This window comes from Planococcus citri, chromosome 2, assembly GCF_950023065.1.
Source record: "Planococcus citri chromosome 2, ihPlaCitr1.1, whole genome shotgun sequence".
Classification (NCBI taxonomy): Eukaryota; Metazoa; Arthropoda; class Insecta; order Hemiptera; family Pseudococcidae; genus Planococcus; species Planococcus citri.
In genome coordinates this window covers 14,505,982-14,527,297 of record NC_088678.1, presented here as the reverse complement: position 1 = coordinate 14,527,297, position 21,316 = coordinate 14,505,982, and the positions used below count along the sequence as shown (strand labels likewise).

The 21,316-nt window shown below is 35.2% G+C and overlaps 1 protein-coding gene across 1 annotated transcript in view; it reads left to right on the top strand.

Annotated features, from left to right (window-relative positions):
- The window catches only part of LOC135834773 (uncharacterized), a 144,155-nt gene that overhangs the window by 5,665 nt on the left and 117,174 nt on the right, over positions 1-21,316 (top strand). The window contains exon 2 of the mRNA XM_065348743.1: positions 4,928-4,999. The gene's annotated coding sequence lies outside the window, so the exon portion shown is untranslated. The remainder of the gene's footprint in view (positions 1-4,927; positions 5,000-21,316) is intronic.

Here is a 21,316-nt window from a genome sequence, read left to right as displayed (position 1 = left end):
TTCCGTTGTGCATCGCATAATGTAGGTATGCGCATTTTTTACATACGAGTATCGAATTTTGAGATTAAAAATCGGAAAAAGATATTAATTTTAAGCAAAAGTTGCAGTAGTATCTCCTTAATCATTACCTCAAGGCTTGTCACCTATAGCTTATATGTTAGCTAGTTTGGTTTTGATTTTACCAGGTCATGGTTTCATTTAGTAATGCCACTTTCACGCTGATTTGAACAAAATCTGTTCATTCACAAATCATCTTTTAATTGGTTCGGCTTCTAATATGCGATGACGAGCTTCGCGACTCGTATTCTAATAGGTACCTACCAGCTACCTACTTCGAAGAAAACAAAAAAGACCTTTTTTTCGCAATTTAGTTGACACTATATTATATTGTATGGTGTATTATAAAATACATAGGTTAAATGGTTAATATGTATGGAAAATATGAAGCCTTGGAAGGTGTCATATTTGTCATATCAGATGCAAATTAATACCCCGTTTTCGAAGGTGTCGACGAGAAGTTTTCTTGTTTAGACATCATTTGTGTAGTATTAGTTGTACGTGAGGTGAAGCTACATACCTACCCACGTATGTTTGTATTTTATCACCCTAAATTAATTTTTATACGCAATTAAGATCACGTGCTAGTATTTCACGTATAGTTATGGGAATAGTAGATACTGAAAGCGAAACACTTTGTAATTACAAAAATCACTGTTGGAGACGGTGGCGTTATATCGATTTAATATGTAGACCAAGAACGACGTCGTATTTTATTAGTTTTATATTCCAAAGTTCCTTACAAGTTCGTCTCGATCTATCAATTAGTATAATATCTTAATATTTTTTTGAACGGCGACGAACAGGTCTGTGAAAATATTACCAAATAAATTACGCTGCTCGTTATGAGTTTTATATATCAGAAGCGTATTTTTGTAATATAGTTGTCAGGAGCTTCTATTTCTTTTTCGACTTTTTTTTCGAGATTAACCGGTTTACAATTAATTCGAGGCGAGCTAGAACAATTAAATAGGTGTGCGATTTTGTACGCTTCATTGAATAGGCTTCATACGATATGTTAAATATAAGCCTATATCGATTGGAATATTTAAATTATTTTTTTTTTCTCCGTATGTAGTGCAATGTTGACGAGTATAGCATTGAAATGGCGTAAATTAATCGAAGATATGCGAAAGAGCCGAGGAAACGAATGTACCTGAAATATTCGATGAACGATGTAGGTATTCTGGATGATTTATGGGAGGAATTCGGAAGGTTGGTATGATTTTTGGATGACATTAATAATATAATAATGTTGCTAGTGTGTATGAAATTGGTACTTGGTAATAGAAAGAAGTACGAAACTGGTTCTCTATAGAATGTATATCGTACAATGCAGTAGCAGGGTCGTGATAAAAATAACAAGACGAGAGAGAAGATGGAAAATTCCGAGCGTAAATTTGTGAATTTGGTAGGTTTCCCGAGGGTAAAAATGAGTTTTTGTTGTATCAGTTTAAATATCTACTATTTTTAATCATGATTTATTTCTTCTTCTTTTTTTAATAATTAATAATTATTTTTGATTTTTTGTTGGATATTAACTCCTGATTTCGCACATTTTCGTATGTATGTATTCTGCAAAAAACGAGCAGGTCTGAGGACGGATTGTGAAAAAATAATTGCGCAAGGAAGAGTAAAAATTGTTCGATTTCAAACCCAAATTTTCAAATAATTTTTTTCTTCGATTACCTACTCGAATTGAACAATTTTACTCAACTTTCCTGGGGAAACAAAGTCATCACTCCGGAATTTTCGAAGATTCAATTTTCCCAGCTTAAAGATCAATTTTTCTCTGGCCAGATAGTCTGCGCGGCATATGACAATAGGAGTAATTGCACCCCCCCTCCCGCCGATCCTCCGGGACAACTTTTTTCTTAAAGGGGACATCCTAAGGAACATTTTAAAGCAAATTTGCCCAAAAAAAAGTTGGCCTTACTTACAAAATGGCGGCCTTTCGATTTTTGGTGAATTTTTGAAAATCGAATTTAGGCCAAAAATGAGAGAAAAAAATCAAAATTTTACCAAATTGACCAAGAAAGCTGAAATTTGGGATATACCCTATTTTCGACATGCCAAATCGATTGGAAACGGTTTCAATCCGTTTTGAGCAGTTCTGGAGCCTCCAGCAGATTTTTGAATCTCGAAATTCCCACAAAATTCCATCAAATTGGAGTTGGAAAGCTAAAATTTATTCAAAAAACTAATTTCAATACGCTTAGAAGTCGACTGCAGGTGAATTTCAAGTCGTGTTGGATCCTCCAGCGACTTTTTCAAAATTCCTGAAGCCTCCAGCAGATTTTTGAAACTTCAGATTTTCACTAAATTTTATCAAATTGAGATGGAAAGCTGAAATTTTCTCTACACTCCAATTTTAACATCCTCTGCAGACGACTTCAGGTAGGTTCAAGTCATTTTAGGCTTCCAGCGACTTTTTTGAAAAATTACTGGAGCCTACAGTAGATTTTTGAAACTTGAAATTTCCCCAACATTAATTTATCAAGTGGTGTTGGCAAGCTGAAATTTACTTCGCTGACTTCATGGTGGTTTCAAATGGTTTTAAAGCTTCCAGCTACTTTTAGGAAATTTCAATCTTCCAAAAAAACGTCATACAACCTTTCAAAAAGTTGCTGGAGGTTTCAAAACGACTTGAAATTCACCAGCAGTCAACTTCGTCGCGTATTGAAATTAGTTTGCACTTGCAGAATGAATTTTGACACTTCATCTTAGTTTGATGAAATTTTGGGGAAATTTCAAGTTTCAAAAATCCACTGGAGGCTCCAGTAATTTTCAAAAAAGTCGTTGGAGGCTCTAAAATTACTTGAACCCTACTGAAGTCAGAGTAAATTTCGGTTATCCAACTCCATTTGATGAAATTTTGTGGGAATTTCGAGTTCTAAAAATCTGCTGGAGGCTCCAGAATTGCTCAAAACGGTTTGAAACAGTTTCCTATCGATTTAACATGTCGAAAATAGGGTATATCCCAAAGTTCAGCTTTCTTAGTCAATTTGGTAAAATTTTGATTTTTTCCCTCATTTTTGGCCTAAATTCGATTTTCAAAAATTCACCAAAAATCGAAAAACCCACTTTAGCACTTGAAATTTTGACAGGTGATAAATTTTTGCATGATCTTTCAATCTACCTTTGTAAAGTTTGAAAAAGTTCGTGCAAGTCTTATGTTAAAACGCAAAATCTGCAATCTCGTCGGCTGACCTGTCAATCAAAATGGCCGCCATTTTGTAAGTAAGGCCAACTTTTTTTGGCAAGTTTGCTTTAAAATGTTCCTTAGGATGTCCCCTTTAAGGAAAAAGTTGTCCCGGAGGATCGGCCGGGGGGGGGGGGTGTGCAATTACTCCTATTGTCATATGTCGGACTAAGAAGAGAGTTCCTCCTCACCCTCCTCTATGGATCTGGCTCGGTGGAGACAGCTTGTAATATTTTGCCACATACGAGTACTTAGTCACTTTTGAAATGAATAATTTATTTTTCAAACTTGATTTGAATAAGTACATATTTGAAGAAAGATGCGCGGAGAAGGTTCATTGCATCATTTTTCTCGACATCGAGTGCATTTCCAGAATAAAAAAATCATACGTAGCTCCTCTTGTGTGGACACCTTAGGTAGCTCAACCTATCTATATGTTTAATAGTCGTGGTGCTATCAGTTGCAATTTAATTCGTAATTCAGGTAGGTATTCAAATTAACGGGAAAAAGTAGCATACATTTAAAATTAGTTGGAAAATAATGTAATGAGTGATAAATAAATGAGAAATTCATTCAACAAATTATTAACCCGTGGTGTATATTAAAGAATGAACAAGCATCAGAGTCCATAAATCAACGCAAGGTTGCTTCTCGGGCGAGCAACTAGGCAAATTTAAATACACAATGTTACCTTATACTATAGTCGCTAATTATTTAATGATGGATATATTTTATATACGGTGGCACGAGTATGCCCGCCTATGAAATATGCAGTAATGTAGATTTTTTCCCCCTTAAATTATCCAAAAAAAAAGAACGAGTGAATCATTACTAATATTACGACTTATTAACATTGTGTCGTGTTGTAGTAAATATACGAAATTATTGGCCAATGTCCAAAAAGAGAATTAAAACATTGAAATACGGAGTATTTCCGCCTGTTGGGTTTGAATTTTTTGTCATTTCGTTTTTAATTTCATTTAAAAAATAATTATCATTATAATGTAAATTAACAGCAATAGGTATTACTCGGTATTTTTCCTTATACGTATAAAAAGTTAATTTTTTAGTTGTACGTTTCCTCTATACGAATACGTATTACGTGCTTGAACCTATCTACTATAAATGCATAGAGTTGTTAACCTTTTTTAAATGTCACACGAATCTCTCTCAACAGGATTGCTAATAAAATCAATAAATTATTTTTTTACGCTATAATAAGAAATTGATACGAGTTTAATTAGTATTCATAATTTTTGAAAATGTCAAAAATTTTATGACAAAACATCTGTATTATTGTTTTGAAGGTGTATCAGCCGAGAATTAGATACGTAGGCCTATGGTTCATTTTACGATATTCTTGTTGGTTTTTATTTCAATGTTTGAGGTCAGTTATCTATTACCTTGTGAAAGATTAGACTGAAAGCGGAGGTTTATGGTTTTTGAGTTTGAATTAATTTTTAGTCGTATCACAGCAGGTTGTATGAGTGAATAAATGTTTCGATGAGTACATTTTTTGCTATTTGACGAATGAAAATATGTAATAATAATATTAAGTTGAGGTACATACATTGTGTTAGGTATCAATGATAAGCGATTGTTATAATTGTGTTTCGTCATTTTTTTTTTCTTACTTTTTTATTAATTATTTTTCTTTTCATTTTTCAGATCCGTTTAGAACTTGGATGTCAGAAATATCGGCTTTACTTCGTTTTACCTAGTCAACGTTTTATCGAGTTGGTAAGATAATTTTTGACTCTATCTCTAAACTTTCTCACTTGAATGTTGATCGTTTATTGTATTGGTGACTCCCCCCTCCATATCAAAAGATTTGGAGGAAGGAAAAGTTCCCTCTAAGTACAAACACGGTTTTTTTAGCTTAGGAATTGAGGAATCGGAGTAGCATATTTGAAAACATCCAAATAATTATTCATTTAGTTACACGTTAGAATTTAAAAAAATTTTCGAGACCCTCATTCAATTTTTAAACATTGATCGTGAGTTTTTCCTGCTTCTTCGGCATTTGAAAAAATCATAATGATACATCAGCACTAATTTTTTTTCAATATTGAATATCTAAGACTATGTGTGTAATAATGGTATGCGGGTGACGCGTTTACGATTGGAATGAATTCATCGTTGTGTTTATTAATAGGAGACTATTTTTCTTTGCATACGGTTTTTTTTTCGAATGAAATTTCCGTGGGAATTTCGACCACATTTTAATGGATTATTTACTTCCTAAGTATGGTCAGAAACGCCGCATAGTCTGAATTTATTCCAACTTCAGGTTTTTTAATGAAAGAACCACACGAAGGACGTCATATTTTCTGAAATTACGTGTGTAATTCGATTTTGTTTAGAAGTCATACGATTATATCATAATTTTTTATGGATGAGGAGGGGGAAGGGAATAGTTGTATACAATTTTTCCCCTCAAAAATTCAAAAAATCAGAAATTTGATGTTCGATGTATTTTTGTCCTCTGGCAAAAAATGTCGACTGAAAACCCCAGGTATTATGCCTATCAAAAATGATTTAAAACAAAGTAGGTGGGTAAAAGTCTACCTATCTATGTGTATTTTAAGGGTTTTCAAAGTTCGAACTTGAAGAGTGCTGGTTGCCATGAATGAATTTTTTTTTGAGAGCAGGTTAATGCCAGTGAAATTTTGATCAGATTTTTGTTGAGTACATTTTTTTGAGCATTTTTGTCTTTAATGTGTGAACATGGATATTCTTTTGGCTAGTGAGCTTGCAGACTGGTCACTATAGCATGAGAAGCTTGAAATTTTTTCAGAAACATGAAAAAAAATATGTACTTACAATTACTTAGTACGAATTTTCGAAATTTTCGCCTATGAGACTTTTCGCGTTTGGGATAATTTTTTGTTACTTTACGAATTATTAAGTATTTCTAGAAAGTTTTCACTCGAACTACTAAACTAAATTAATTTTTTTTTTTTTTTTTTGAATTAAAGCAAAGTGCCAAATTTTGATTAGAGGTGCTAAATTTTGATCGCCCATCTGGGAATGGCTGCACCTGTTGAAAATTATCTAGTCGGTGTTAGTGCCACTGGTTGACCATAAAATCGGTGGACAAATTTATGAAATGCACCCCCTTCTCCTTAATAAATACAGGTTGATTATTTGATGTCTGTCAATCAATAAAAATTTTTGATTTTGTTGAGAGGGTAATTGTATAGGATTTTTTGAAAAATCTTCAACAAAAAAAAACGCGAATTTTCGATGTGATGTTGTCTCGAAAAAAATACACCGAACATAATGCAAAAAAAAACTAATGAACTGAATTTCTTGATATTTTATTTCAAATATGAAAATTTCATGACGTGACGTTTCTAAATATGTAGTAATATCTGAATGGGGCTATATGCTAAAAAGTTGTGTGAAATTGAAGAAATTTCCAATATTTCAGAGTCCATTAGACCCAATGATGTGATGTTGGAAATTCAGGAAATTGAGGTAATTCTTGTTTGAATAATGAAATACATATAATTTCTGATAAATTGTGAAAATTTGTTTGTTAATTATTTTTGTGGATTTTGTCATGATCACAACATTACTGACCTTGTGCTCCAAAAATTTTGAAACTGCATAGTAAGTAGATACTTTATTCTCCCTACAAAATGATGTAAATGAATAAAAACACGTAGTCGGGGGGACCCGCATAAGGATCACTTGCACCCCCCTGCTGATCCTCCGGGACAACGTTTTTCTTAAAGGGGAAGTCCTAAGGAATATTTCTAGCCCTTGTTCTAAAAAAAAAGTGGCCCTACTTACAAAATGGCGGCCATTTTGATTGACAGGTCAGCCGAAATCGCAGATTTTGCGTTCCAACACAGGACCAGCATGACATTTTTAAAACCGTACAAAGGTAGATCGAAAGAGCAGGCAAAAATTCATCACCTGTCAAAATTTCAAGTGCTAATGTGCCTTTTTCGACTTTTGGTGAATTTTCAAAAATCAAATTTTGGCCAAAATATGAGAAAAAATCAAAATTTTACCAAATCGACCTAGAAAGTTGAAATTTGGGATGTACCCTATTTTCGACCTGCCAAATCGATTATAAACTGTTTCAAACCGTTTTGAGCAGTTCTGGAGCCTCCAGCAGATTTTTGGAACTCGAAATTCTCACAAAATTTCGTCAAATGGAGTTGGAAAGCCGAAATTAATTCTGAAAACTAATTTCAATACGCTTAGAAGTCGAATGCAGGTAAATTTCAAGTCGTTTTGGAGCCTCCAGTGATTTTTTGAAAATTACTGGAGCCTCCAGTAGATTTTTGAAACTTGAAATTTCCCCAAAATTTCATGAAATGGGGTTAGCAAGCCGAAATTTACTCTGCACACTAATTTCGATACAATAATATGAAGTCGACTGCATGGTGGTTTCAAGTGGTTTTGAAGCTTCCAGCTACTTTTTCGAAATTTCAATTCTCCTAAAAACGCCATGAAACCTTTCAAAAAGTCACTGTAGGCTACAAAATTAGTCTAAATTGGAGTGCATAGTTAATTTCAGCTTTCCATCTCCATTTTGAAGAAATTTTAGGGAAATTTCTAGTTTCAAAAATTTACTGGAGGCTCCAGTAATTTTCAAAAAATAGACTTCTAAGCGTATTGAAATTAGTTTTCAGAATTAATTTCGGCTTTCCAACTCCTTTCGAGTTTTAAAAATCTTCTGGAGGCCCTAGAACTGCTCAAAACGGTTCGAAATAGTTTCCAATCGATTTGACAGGTCGAAAATTGGGTATAGGTATTCTCAAATTTCAGCTTTCTAGGTCAATTTAATAAAATTTTGATTTTTTTCTCACATTTTGGTCAAAATTTGATTTTTGAAAATTCACTAAATTTACAGGTGATGAATTTTTGCCTGCTCTTTCGATCTACCTTTGTACGATTTAAAAAATGTCATGCTGGTCCTATGTTGGAACTCAGAAGTTGAAATGAATTCTCCGTAGACATTCAGTTACAGCAGAAAAACCAATGAAGAGTTGGATGAGGGAGGAAGAGTTGAAATTAACCAAAATTTGGGAAGTCAACGTTTCACTAATTTTCGAACATTTTATTACAGTGGTAAAAGCAATTACTAAATAGTATCTCAGAGAAAAATTGTTGATCTTCGGAGAGGAGAGGGGGTTGTGTGCCTCAACATTTTCAAAACTAACAGAAGTTCACGTTTTTATTTTGCTAAAATATTTCAAATATTGTTTTGAATCTTTGTCTACAAATCCAGTTATTCAAATCCCGGGTTGACTTCTTCTTTTCGTAAATGAACAATGTCCACATAAATGCTGGTCATCAATCATGTTTTCTCCTCTATCCGATTAAGAAAATCACTCATCACTTGAATGATGCCAAATGGCACGATGATCGAATCGAATACATGTATGTTGAAGAAGTAGCCGATTAGAATTTTTCAAGGAGCTATTGATACCTGATACTATCGAAGGCAGATAGAAATTCGTTCGAGAAGATGCGAAGAACGAGGTTTGCCTAGATACTCATGTAGGTACATACAAGAACAAAAACTAGTTGAACATGTAGCCCGAAGTGAAAGATGCATGATGCTCGATTTAGAAAGAAAGTGATAGGAGATGATGACCAAAAGGCAGAGTAGAATGGATCAGGTTATCAAAGATCGATCTGTTTTCGCTTTTCGTCATATGTATTTGATGTCTTCTGCACTGATATTATCAAGAATAAGAAAGGCTGTTCATTTTTAGGAAAATAATTCTTTGAAAATCTTACTTCCTATATTCGATATCCTATATAAAGTATATATTTCTAAATGCTGGCTTTTTTTGAGCCAACACTTCTTGCTTTAATTTTTTTTTTATAGACAGAGCCGCGTTGCCATTTTTAAAAAAAATTATCAATACCTATATTATCGTTCTGTAGCGAAGTTCATTTTGTGCGCCTGTGTAGTGTGTACTTACTTGATACATGTTGTAGGTCTTGGTACATACCTGAATGTTGTATAAATTGCGTTTCGATGTATTGAAGGTACATATTTTTACTGTAGTGTCTTGATTTTGATGTCGAATAAGTTGCATTTCTTGGTGCCTGAAAACCGCACGATTGCGAAGTTCAGCTTCGGGCAATATGTTTGTATAGTTGCCAAGTCAAATAGTTTGAGGGGTAATTAATACACTCACGATCAGAATGATTTCCAGTTTTACGAGTCGATGAGGTCGTTGTAGTTGTACCTACTCGTAGTTGCCGAAAAACACCAGCTGCGAAATTGGAGCTACGTAAATATTAATGGATATGGTGAATCAGATCAGCCCACATATTATTTACGAGAATCAAGAGACGAACGTCGAACGGGGTAACGGAAGAGAAGTGAAACTGAAATTTGCATCATGATTCCTCCACATCGAGAGACGAATCCAGAAATGAGACCCTCTAGTCCTGGCACGGTGATCGGATTTTATTTTGGAGGAAGGTTAACGGAACCTTGCACTCACGATGAGTGATTCGAGACTACGCAATAATAATCTTGACGTTGCAGCGCAGCGCTTAGGAGTGGCGCTGGCGTATCAAAAGGAAACCAGCGAACAATTAATTGTGGGCGCTAAACTTTTTTACAACAATGAATATAGGTGGGTTTTTATGTACACGTACGTAGACGTATACGTCTGTAATTAGAGCTCCACTTTGAAAAAGACAAGGAATCGCTCGCTCGCGCACGTTATACTTCGCGGGGAAGAATGAGATTGAAAGATTTCGCGAGACGCGAGCGGCGCGACCTATTCACGCGCGAAAACCTGTTCAAAAAAATAATACGATTAATCTTCGATAATGCTCGCTTCAAGGTCGCGCCCGTTTCTGCAGCATCCATTCTCGTAGTAAAAAGCTCCGGATTTTTCTTTCTTAGTTACGTTTCACAGTCGCAGTTCCAGTATTTGTAGGTATATGAACAAGCTGCACGACCCGAGAGCCTATTACGGGAGGTATACTCATTTATATGTATACAAGACGATACTTTTATCGAGAGACGATGAAGACGACGACGGGTTCACACTGTGGAAATGATGGCTGATGTCTGGTATTTCTATAAATTAATATGCATTCGACGTCTGCATGCGCAGTGTGCATTTGAAATTTTTTACGAGCTACGAGCTGTAACTCCTTTTTTCTTTTTTTTTTTCAACCTAGCTTTTACGTACTTATACCAGCTAGAGAGAAATGTCTTACTTTGGTGTCTTCATTCTTCGCGTTACGCTGGCTGGTCTATTATTGATTGGTAAACGATGGCATTGCAAATATTCGGTCCGGGTGCAGGTTTTGGAATTGCGATGATCGAAATGCAGTGGGAAAAAGAATGGAAAAAAGCACGCTAAGAATAGTAAACGATTACCTAATCTCGCGTACGGAATGAAAATTTAATCGAATCTAATCAAAGCTGCTCGTCTCTGCGCGACTTTACGCTGGTCAGTTATTGCGCTGGTTGCGGTTATTGTTTGCACGAATGTGCTGGTGGAAGTTCAATGAAGCGAAAACGACGCGTTGTTAATTTCATTATTTTTTTCACTCGGATGTTCCGTTGCACTGGTATTCTTCGTATTATTATTTTTTCCATTTTTTTTTTTTGCTCTTCTTCAGCTCTCTTTTACCGAATATGATATGCTTGAAAACTATGTTAGGTATAAGAGTGATGTTGTTGAGAGTTCCGAGTTACCTACACTTTGTGTATAAATTTACACTCTTCGCGTATCGATAACTAGATACCAATCGAATTCATATTAGGTATTATGCTTACCGACCTATGTGTTCGGATTTATGAAGTAGGTTAACGTCTAAACATTTCACGGTTTCCGTAGGGATTCATCGAAGTAGTACGATTAACCTAATGTGTTTGAATTATCATCGGTAGTCGTTCTTCATCGTCGTACAGACAGATGTGTGTTGGTTTTTTTCTTAGTCGAAAGTGATTTGATAAAAAAAAAAAAACCTGCCTGCCTTAACTGGTCGTAGACAAATCACAAGGAGGAGGATTTGATAACATACTTCCGTGTTGAGACGAGAAAATCATCCGAAATTGGCTCAAAATACTGTTCCATTGCAAAGGAGGAAGATTACGCGTATTAAGGAAACATTGATTTTAGTAGTGTGTTTGAAGGGTGCAATTTGGTTGACAAATCTAGTCAACTTTTAGATTATTTATGAATGAAAATGTTTGTGAATAGAAAAAGTGGCGAAAAATCTAAAATGATTGAAAAAGATCCGTCCTTAAAAATGTTGGGAAAAGCTTTTTAAATCCCTTGAAAAATTCATTTTTTTTTAAAAGAATATTTTGCTTTTGCTTTACTCCAATTTATTTTGACTTCTTTTCTGACAGTTTTGAATGAATATTAACTTTCCATAATTCGTCCAAGTCACCTTACAAATTTTTCGTTTTTTGGGGAGAGAGGGGAGGAGATTGCAATTGAAAATGACTGTGACTGAGCGTCTTTTGTTGGGTTTTCAATTATTGTGTAATTTTTCTAGACGTGATTGAATTGAACTTTCAGAAATGAATTTATTAATAAATTGAAAGATTGGACTCTGAAGTATCGATTAATTATTTGAAAAATACGAAATTTTCATTCGTTTACTTGGTTTACTTGAAAAATTGAATAAAATTTCACCACTTAGTCAAGTGATTCCCAAGTATTTTCTTTGAATACGGCCCTTGATATTTAAAAAATGAAAAACTGACATCCCACTTTAGAAAAAATGAAGAATATCCAAAAACCTCAGAAAAGTGAAAAATTTTCTCGTAAAACAGGCATGAAATTCGGTCACTTGAAAAGTGACTTAGTCACTATTTCACTTGCAAGTCACTTTTGTCACTATTTCGGCGAAAATGACCAAAAAAAGTGACCAAATGAAAATCCTTCAGGATCATCATTTTAAAAAAAATAAACATCAACTGTTGTCCTGAAAAAAAGTGGCCCAACTTACAAAATGGCGGCCATTTTGATTGACAGGTCAGCCAAAATCGCAGATTTTGCGTTCCAACATATAGGACTAGCACGAAATCTATTAAACCGTACTAAGGTAGATCGAAAGATCAGGCAAAAATTTCAAGTGCTAAAGTACTTTCTTCGATTTTTTTGTGAATTTTTGAAAATCAAATTCAGGCCAAAATCCAAAAATGAGGGAAAAAATCAAAATTTTACCAAATTGACCAAGAAAGCTGAAATGTGAGATATACCCTATTTTCGACACGCCAAATCGATTGGAAACTGTTTCAGCCCGTTTTGAGCAGTTCTGGAGCTTCCAGCAGATTTTTGAAACTCAAAATTTCCCAAAATTTCATCAAATGGAGATGGAAAACCGAAATTCATTCTGCGAACTAATTTCAATACGCTACGAAGTTGACTGCAGGTGGATTTCAAATCATTTTGGAAGCCTCCAGCGAATTTTTGAAAATTACTGGACTTTCCTCCAGATTTTTGAAATTTGAAATTCCCACAAAATTTTGTCAAATGGAGTTAGCGAGCTGCAAACTAATTTCAATACGATATGAAGTCGACTGCATGGTGGTTTCAAATGATTTTGGAGCTTACAGCAACTTTTTGGAAATTTCAATTTTCCAAAAAACGCTATACAACCTTTCAAAAAGTCGCTGGAGGCTCCAAAACGACTTTAGACCACCAGAAGTTGACTTCGTAGCGTATTATTTCGGCTTTTCATCTCCATTTGATGAAATTTTGGATAATTTCAAGTTACAAAAATCTATTGGAGGCTCCAGCAATTTTCAAAAAGTCGCTGGAGGCTCCAAAATGACTTGAAACCCACCAGCAGTCGATTTTGTAGCGTATTGAACTTGGTTTACAGAATGAATTTCGGCTTTCCATCTCCATTCAAGTTACAAAAATCTATTGGAGGCTCCAGTAATTTTCAAAACGTCGCTGGAGGCTCCAAAACGACTTGAAATTCACCAGCAGTCGACTTTGTAGCGTATTGAAATTAGTTTGCAGAATGAATTTTGTCTTTCCAACTCCATTTAATGAAATTTTGTGAGAATTCCAAGTTTCAAAATTCTGCTGGAGGCTCCAGAACTATTCTATACGGTCTGAAACAATTTCCAATCGATTTGGCAGGTCGAAAATCGGGTAAGATCCCAAATTTTAGCTTTCTAGGTCAATTTTGGTGAACATATACTCTGCTCTCATTTCTCAAAATTTTGGTCACTTTTTTGCTATTTTTCAGTCACTAAAGTCACTAAACAAAATTAAATAGTGGATTTCATGTCTGGTAAAATTTCGACCCCTCCTTCACTTTGAAAAAAAGAAATGAATCTTAAAGTGGAAATGGTAAGGGTCCTTACTCAAAAAAATCTTGGAATATCCAAATGACGTGTAAAATTTTAAAGAGTTTGTGAAATGGCCTGTCAAAAGTTCCTTTTTTTTTTATTTTAAAACTTTGTTAGACAACTTGGAAAACGTACGAGGAAATACTTGCGATGGAAAGCTTTCAAAATTCAATCAAAAATCCTGTAGGGGTTTTACTATTTTTGAAAAATTTTTTGGTTTCATCATCGCTTAAGCAGCCTTTGATTTGAATGAAGTCAAATCATATTAGGTATAGAATGTGTTCAAAAAATCGAAATTTGTGGACTATTCTTGTCTCAAACTTGAATTATTGTTTTCAAAATAATTTTGGTAACTGATGAAATTATCTTCCTTCATGCCTTGTTAAACCACATTTCGAGAAAATGGTCCAGGAGTAATTTTATGTTTATTTTTTCAAATGATGGTGTACCAAAATTCCCACTCCCTTCCTATATCTTTGAATGGTGATATCTTGAGAAAATCTCGATTTTTTGGGTCAGAAATGGGCAAGTAAGGGCACAAGTACGTCTTCTTATTGTTTTAAAAACGTATAAAATGTTGACCCCCCCTCCCCCCGAAGATACTCTTGACTTTTTGTACTACCCCTCCCCCTTTCGATTATAGAAATATCCCAGAGAATTTTTGTAGCATAACCAGTTAACAACCTTGACAGAATTGGTGAGTTGGAGCCTTGGAGGGTGGAGGAGGAGATTTGATAGCATTTTTTTCTCTCTTTTCAAAAACCAAATTACTTCAATTTTTTCTCATATTTCGTTTTGAAGCCTTGGAGAATTGCGCTATTGTTAGCAGTTTTTAAAAATATTATTCGACAGTTTTTCATTTTTGGGTTCCTTATTTCTTTTCCTTGTAAAAAATGTCGCCGTAGAAGTAATATGAAAAATGAGTATTCATTCAGAAAAAAAGAAGTTGGTATTTGAAAAATTAAAACACGTGAAAAATGTTTGTAAGTACATATAGGCCTCTCTAATCGTCCTGTCGAGAAATTTCATTATTTTATTTTTGTTTCGTAGCTTATAGCTGATATCAATCACGTTCTGCTTTTATCTCATTCGTTACCTAACAATTAGTGCCGAATTGCCTTTTCGGCATATCTCGCGTTATATAAATGAAAGATATATTAACGAGTGCTATTACGGTTGGGTATTATTTTGAAAACTATTAATTTTTCATGCGCATAATACGGCTCTAATTATCAAACAGCATGTATCGCCGTGTGTGCATCTGAGGGAAAGAATTCAGCTGGAAAAAGAACCCCCGCACTTCTGCTCTTCTTGTTTGCGCGGTTCATCGTGTGATGCATACTCGTATGTAGTACTTCGACTCTCGCGTGTAGGTATTACTATAGAGATGAACATTGTAATGTGTAATGCGGTTTCATCGCATATCACGCAGCATCTGCATCGAAGACTGACATTACGAGCGGCGAAGAACGTTATTTTTAAACTATTAACAACTCGCTTTTTAATCATTCGAATAAATAAGGGCGAAAATTTAACCCTATATATACGGGCGATGCTGTACCATGTTCGCTTGGTCGCCTATGCGAGATGAAAACCGTATAGTTTTTGTATGTACCTACACCTTCACTCGGGCTATTTTTAGACTCGACCGAAACCAAAAGTATCAAATCGCGAGGATACCTCCAAGTACCAATGCTGGCACGTTCAACAGCTAGGAAAATATTTTTTCGAAGTATCGTGTCACGATTCCTTGCATACGTACTTACATGTAGATGTACTATACACAATACTCCAATATAGTACCTATATTTCACGCCCTAGAAATATTTGGACGCCTCCTATACGGCTATGAGAGGTGCGAAGTCTATCTAAATACTTACTCGCGACTTTGCATTTGAATTTAAACGTGTGTCGTGTAAAATGCAACGAGTTTGTCCCACCTCCTCCTCTTCCTTCTATTATCTGCATAAGTATAGATAGTTGAGCAAAGAAGTTCTCACGTTGGTAATACGAGTAGTTTTAACAATCTTCAAATTTACTCGAGCTATCCGTGTGTATGTAGTGTAGGTAAATACTCTCGAAACAACGATCGCGATCAGCGATTGTTATTCGTGTTCGTATTATTATTTTATTTTTAAGAAGCATCACCTCGAGATACGGTTACGTCGCTCGTTGTTGGGCTCTCTTACGCCCACTCGCCGAAACCAAACAGAGTCAGAGCAAATTAAAGCACCTTTTCATACACCTATAGGTGCTTTGGTATAAACTCGCGCAGTGTCAATACCAAGGTCCCTGGTTTCACGATTATAGGTATTTTTGTTATCTCGAAGTTCGATTTCCACCGGTTTTGTTTTTGTTTCAAGAGTCAGCCAGAGAGAGAATCGATGCATGGTGATTCATTCGATTTGATCGAGGAGTTGATGAAGGTGTTGTCACGTATGTAGCTATTTAAAATTCGTTCCATGACGGTGTCGTATGTTGCATTCGTATTATGCTGTCGAATGGGTACGACGACGATTGTTGTTTGTATGTACTTATAGTTGACTGTACGCCAGTTATATGCTCTTCGAGGAGTGTCTAGAGTGCGGATGATTAATATAAGTGATCGATGCATAAACGCCAAGTACCTCTAGTTGTGAACTCGGTGCGATGAAGCGTTCACTTTTGATTTGCTTTACGTAGATTTGAAGGTTTACCCCGTCGGCGGATTACCTCTACCTGTACTCTAACGAGAGTGAAGAAACAGTTGTTGGGATGATCGATATTGATGGGTTTTAATCACGAACACGACGAATAATAATTCACGTATTTATGTAAAAATTTTGCATATTTATGAGGTATGCGCCTTGACGGTGATTAAATCTGGTGGAAATTTGTTCTGCGATGCCTCGAGTATCTGTAGGGGCCACACAAATGACCTATTGAAGAAAATTAAAGAAGGCAGATTGATAAAATTTACCATAATTGTAAGATGCTTTTCATCCTTGGATTTGGGTACCCGGATTGAATACAAATTCGAGTACGTCTTGGTAGGAGGTATAGGTATCATTTTGAGGAAGTTGGACTGACCAGTGGTGTTTATGAGAAACCACAGCTTCCTGCTTACTCATCGTTTGTTTATTTTTTTTTTAAATCGTGAAATGATTAGTAAGCAGCAGCGAGTGTGATATAGAGGATCGCATTCCATCGGTGTGATTATCAATATGCTCATTCATGGTATACCTGGCTAGATTCAGCTTCAAGATATGTACTTGCGTTTTACTTCGAAAATTTTGACTGAAAATTATAATTAGACGAGTATTTTAAATATTTTCATTTACTCGTTTGAGGATCTACCACCTCGTAATATTGGCCGATGGCCACGAATTATTATTATTATTTTTTTGGTTTCCTGGAAGTGAAGTTATAGTGCACGTTCGATTGAATGGTATGTGTTGCTGATGTCGTTGTTGTTTTTGATTATGGCCACATGCTCGGCATATAATATAATATTACGAGTATATGTATTTATCCTACTAGTAGAATAAAACACTACTTTATTCACTCTCGCTAGTCGCTCGAGTGATCAAATGCGCGTTTTCTTCACACGTTTGGATAAAATACCATTATTTCATCAGCATGGCACACACATCATCTTATGGAGATATAAGTAATATGTTGAGAGATGGATGAGTTGGCAAACCTGTTGATATATTATGCTGCATCTTTTTTTTTTCGGTAGGTACCGAATATTAATCAACAACCTTGAAAATGAACTGGTATCGAGAATTTGAAGTTTATTGCCGTTGTACGAATAGGTACCTGAATGTGATAGCGGTTTTCTATATGTATATTACAGCGGGCATATGCTAAGTTAATATATAGTAAACTCCGGAGTATTTTTACCGTAGAATTGGCAAATTGTAAATCGACCATTCGCCAATTCTTTATGTACGTAATAAATCATGCCGGAGGTATGGCGAGAGAGTATTGCGGTTAAATATACGAGCATTTTCATCAAAATCTAATAACACGCCGTTGTAAAAATCAAATTATTCGATTTGGTCGAGGGAAAAAAATCGTAATAGAAGGAAGGCGAACGAAGGCGAGCCATGTAAATTGTAGAATGTCGGCAGATGATTCTTATTTGCTGCAAATGACGCGTATCCTGTTTAATGTGTATTACGCGAAATAAAGTCAGCTCCGCTAACATTTGTGAAATTTTTTTAGACGGATTTTCCCTTTGCGAAGATGATGACGAAAGGTTTTGTTGAAACGCGTTACTTGAAAAAAGCATTCGATTGTTCTGGCCTTTTTCCTATTGATGGTCAAAAGGGAGGTAATCCCGGATAACTAGTAGTAAAAACAACAAATTTTTGTTCAATTTTTAACAATTAAAGGACCAAACGTAAGGTAAGAAAAAATCAAAATCAAAATTTTACGAAATTGATCCAGAAAACTGAAATTTGGTGCGTACCTTATTTTCGATCCCCTCCCCTCCCCTCCACTCCTCTACCGAATCAATTGGAAACGGTTTCGAAGCGTTTTGAGTTTGTGGAGCTTCGAGCAGATTTTTTGAAGTTGAAATTTCCACAGAATTTGACTGAATGAATTTGAAAAGCTCAAAGTGTACTTTACTCCTGCATACGTGCATTATTCCAACATAATGAGTCGATTGGAGATCGTTTCAAGTCGTGCTGGAGGCTCCAGCCATATTTTGACAATTCTATCTCTGCCGATTCTGCATCTCTTCAGCGCGCAAACTGATTATTGGAAATTTAAAAAATTAACTGTGCCTATTTATGTCTTATTTTCGGATTTCCTAGTCAACTGGAGACTGTTTTAAGCAATTTGGAGTTTCTAGGAACTTTTGGAAATTCTATTTTTTGAAAAAGCGCCATAAAATCGGTTCAACTTTAGACCATCTTCTAATATCGAGTCATCATGTTGAAATAATTAGGACGTGGAGTAAATTTGAGCTTTCCAACTTCATTGATTCTATTTTTTTTTTGAAAATTTCAACTTTAAGAAAATCTGCTGGAGCCTGCAGAACTGTTCAAAGGTCGAAAATAGGGTAGTGGGTAGGAGGTACCAATTTCAGCTTTATTCGTCAATTCGGCAAAATTCTGATTTAAAAAAAAAATTTAGTTCCATTGATTTTTAAAAAATCGAAAAGTGCTCTTGAGCGTCTTGAATTTTGACTAGTACATAGTGTATTTCTGTACTATCTTTCAAATTTCGATCAAGCTTTGTCCGATTCAAAAAATTTTTTGTCAGTTGGGATACCGCCCTTTACAAGGGAACCTCTTGAGGTGTCCGCCTCCGATTTGAACAGGACCGCGATTTTTGGAAAGAGCATAGTCTAAAACCCCCAAATCCAAATTTTAAGCTGCCCAAGTTCATTTTTTGATTTTTGGCGAATTTTTGAAAATCCAAAATTGACTATTTTGGTGATTTATGCTTTTTTTAAAAAAGTACGTACTTGATCGGTAAAAATATTCAAAATAAAACCTAAAATTGATATTAACCTCCCAAATCCAAATCTTGCCATTTCCGGCCATTCATGGAGCCTCCAGCGCTATACGAGTATTTTACAATTTTTCCAGAATTTATTTGCTCCAGAAGGTGTGAATATGAAGTTAAGCAGCTAAAAATCGAGTTGTGTGTCATACTCGATCTGTTTAACAAGTTTATCCACGTTTGCGTCGGTTTCGGAAGAGACACCTCAAGAGTGGTTTTTTGACCAGTTTTTTTAAAATAAAAAATCCAAAAAAATCAAAAGTTTCCTGTTTGCGAGGAAATTTTTGAAATTTGCGCGAATCGCTGTATTTCGTCCATAAATAACCTCCCGAGACCGAATTCCGCCATTTCCCACCGATCTGGAGCCTCCAGCGCGATTTTTTAATTTCTCCAGAATTTTGAATTGGCTCCAGAAGGCGTGAATATGAAATTGGGCAGCTAAAAATCGAGTTGTGTGTTATACTCGATCTGTTTAACAAGTTTATCCACATTTGAGTCGGTTTTGAGAGGGACACCTCAAGAGTGGTTTTTTGACAAGTTTTTTTTCAAATAAAAAATCCAAAAAAATCAAAAGTTTCCCGTATGTGGATAAACTCGTTGTATAACACACAACTCGATTTTTTGCTGCCCAATTTCATATTCATGCCTTCTGGAGCAAATTCAAAATTCTGGAGAAATTGTAAAATAGCGCTGGAGGCTCCAGAATGGCTGGAAATGGCGAAATTAGGATTTGGGGGTTAATATCAGTTTTAGGATTTATTTTGAACATTTTTACTGAATCACTTTCAAGGTGTCTAGACTGCCTACCAGGTGATCAGAGTCATCAAAAAGTCATCCTTTTGGTCAAAAATTAATTAATCTATTCTGAAATTGGATAATAATTTTGTCAAAAATACAGAAATTATTATTATTTATAACTTGTTGTTCAATTTACCTCCCAATTATTTTGAAAATTACCGTAATTTGGTGAAAAAAATAGTTTAATTAATCAAAATTTTCCAAAATTGTTTGTTTTGTTGAGATTCCATGAAAATGATTTAAAGTTGCTGGAAATTGATGACACATTGTGAAAAATTGAGTAAAATTGCTCAATGAAAAAATTGTGCAAAATTACAAAAAAATAGATCAAGTACCTATTGAAATAAAATGAAATCCTGAAAAAAATCACGTAAAGAATAACAAAAACCAAATTATCATGATAGTGTGTCTCAACTCTGAAAATGTGGAAAATCTTGATGTGATGGAATTTTTTAATCATCTTTTGAGTGATTATCGAGAAAAATTCTGTAATGATCATCCATCAAAGTTGAATTTGAGACCAACATGATTTTATAAAAAATGACGTCCTAATGTGAAAATTTGGTTATCCAAAAGTCATCAAAAAGTCTTCCTTTTTCATTTTTTTTCGATTCAGGTGACACCCTGACTCGAGATGGTTTTGAAAAAATTGCCCAAGATGAGATTTCTTTGAAATTAATCATGAGTTAAGTACTTATAAAAAGACGTGGTTCCATTAATTTCAAAATCTCCGGCAAGGACTGATTCACCATTCTTAATCAACTTATCTTAAAATTCTTAGAAATTGTCTCGTCTTCCGGCTTTGCAATTTTACTCCCCCCTCTCCTATTTTGTTTATGGCATTGGTTGAAAATATTATGTCGAAAAAAAAATGCAAGAAATTCGGCCATGTTTAACGATCATCTCATCTTCTGCCTGCCATCGCATCGCATCGCTCCTCGAACGAGTATTTTTTTCGTAATTTTCTGGACTCGTTGCAAATGGATCGTAAAATTAGATTCGGATAAAAATTTATTAAAACTAGTTCCGCGCAACGCGGCGCGGCTCGCAGAATTGTTGAAACAATCGCGTGTGCATTTTTATTCTCTCTCATCCCTCTGCCCACCACCGCGATCGCATCGCGCTGACCTTTAATGCGCGTTAATACGAAATTACGAATGGTTTTTTCGCGGCATGGTCGTGTGTTTCCCACAATCATTCGCCGACCATTTGGAGTTGAAGAAAAAAAAAAGGTTACAAAAACCAGTAAATTCTTAATTACGGTCGTCGGTCGTTTTTAAACGTATAATAAAGTTCTAATTTCTCGTAGTTTGGCGCACGGTTTATTGACGGTGCACTTCGTAGTGTAGTATCTTGTTATCTGTAGATATCCCAAACACCTAACCATAATCTAAATTAGAAGAGTTGAAAAAACGCTTAAAACTTGACATAGTTTCGTGCCA